This window comes from Schistocerca gregaria, chromosome 4 (genome assembly GCF_023897955.1).
Source record: "Schistocerca gregaria isolate iqSchGreg1 chromosome 4, iqSchGreg1.2, whole genome shotgun sequence".
Classification (NCBI taxonomy): Eukaryota; Metazoa; Arthropoda; class Insecta; order Orthoptera; family Acrididae; genus Schistocerca; species Schistocerca gregaria.
In genome coordinates, this window is record NC_064923.1 from 698,288,732 (window position 1) to 698,290,788 (window position 2,057).

General features: G+C 44.5%; 1 non-coding gene across 1 annotated transcript; it reads right to left on the minus strand.

Annotated features, from left to right (window-relative positions):
* Positions 1–395: 395 nt before the first annotated feature.
* Trnap-cgg (transfer RNA proline (anticodon CGG)) lies at positions 396–470 on the minus strand. Its single transcript has one exon. It is a non-coding gene; the product is annotated as a tRNA-Pro (tRNA).
* Between the last annotated feature and the right edge of the window lie 1,587 nt (positions 471–2,057).

The window sequence follows — 2,057 nt, forward strand, 5'->3', positions numbered from 1 at the left end:
CAGGTGGATTAGACGAAAGGAAGAGGCTGATAACCTGAATGGAAGGCCTCATGGCCGTCGCCGAAAAACAACAGCAGCAGCTCAGGATCGGCAGATACGCCGTTTCAGTGAGAGCCACCCATTTGTAAACGCACGACAAATTCAGCAGACTTCGGGTCTCAATGTTAGCAGTAAGACCGTCACTCGTCGTCTAAGGGAAGGTGGACTGAGAGCAAGAAGCGCTGCTGTGAAAGAGACATTAACTGTTTCCCCCAGAGAAGCCCGCCTTGCTTTTGCTGCTGAAAATGTCTACAAACCTCTCCAGTTTTGGAGGCGAGTGATTTTCACGGACGAAAAAGTTTTCTGTACGGCATCAACCGGTAAACTACTTGAAACTTCCTGGCAGATTAAAACTGTGTGCCGGACCGAGACTCGAACTCGGGACTTTTGCCTTCCGCGGGCAAATGCTCTACCAACTGAGCTACCCAGGCATGACTCACGCCCCGTCCTCACAGCTTTACTTCCGCGGAAGTAGCTCAATTGGTAGAGCACTTGCCCGCGAAAGGCAAAGGTCCCGAGTTCGAGTCTCGGTCCGGCACACAGTTTTAATCTGCCAGTAAGTTTCATATCAGCGCACACTCCGATGCAGAGTGAAAATCTCATTCTGGGAATAGTACTTGTTTACCGGCCAAAAGGTGCTAGGTATAATCCAAAATATATTTACAGTTGCTCAACGAGTGGCAGGGAGTAGTCTGCCACCACTTCGTGGGAAGCGAAATACCTCAAGTATAAGCCAGTGTGTTGCATTCGCATATCTGCGACTATGACTTGGCGATAAAGTGTGCTTACGGATAGTATGTATGCTCAGATTGCAAGTCTAAAACCATAAATAAGGACAAGGGGAAATGAATTAGATGCCCTTCCTATTCCCTAACATCAAACATATTTTTGTTATTCTATCTTAAATGAACTGCGCAGAAAATCATTCACCAGAAGTGAATAACTTTTTAGCAACACCAGACGATATTAACAGCTTACCGGCGCAGGTTGGCCGTGCGTTCAACGGCGTCTTATCGCGGACCGTGTGGCTGTATGCGCCTTCAGTTCGAATCCTTCCCCGGGCATGGATGTGTGTTAGGTTAGGCTGGTTTTAGTAGGTCTAGGGGACTGATGACCTAAGCAGTTTGGTTGCATAGTTCTTAGAGACATTTTTTAACATTTCGCGTAAATTTTATTTACATAAACGGCCGTATCTCTAGATTGCGTTGACATAGCTCACTTTTTTACACCACCAAGGGACCGTATACCGCAGTAAGTGCGATACATTTCCGCTTATTATATCTACCCGTACTCGAGGTAAATGTTTTCAGGACTGGGTAGACATATAGACGGCCAAGGAAATGAGATTAGTGGGGTTCCATTTTTACCGATTTAGGTGACGAAATCCTAACAACTAAAATAGCTATGACAGTTACTGAAGATGAGGGCTGCATATATAAATTCCCATAATATTTATTCGAAATATTCTAGTTGCAGACGATACATCAGCATATTAATCGTAGTTACGATTTCGATCCAAATCACGTTTACAGGAATGCAAATAAAATCCATTTGCCTATACACGCGGTAATTCAGATCCCAGTATTAATGCCACCGCGTTTTAGAAGTGCGAGCATTCCCATTGCTAGCTAGCTTAAGAAACACTTCGGCAAATGAACAATTTGTGGCTGTGGCGAGTCTAATGGAGAATTCGAAACATTGTAGAATACGTTTGGCAGCTGGCGTGATGCAGAATTGTCCTACTAAATTTACTCGCTAATAACAGTATTTTGTTATTTCGATAAACATCCCGAATGATTGTCACATAAGCGGTGACACAAAGATTGAAAATTCATGTTTTTGAGTCTAGCTAGCTCTATGCAACAGAAACTGCAGATCATTTTGCCATTTTCATCGCGAAATTGCCGGCTTATTCATGTCTGGGGTAGTAAGAGAGGGCTGTTTGCCTGGGTTGTCTGCTAGTGTAGTGAAAGGTGTTTGCCACTGCAAGGGAGGTCTCGATGGAGGCAGATAGACCA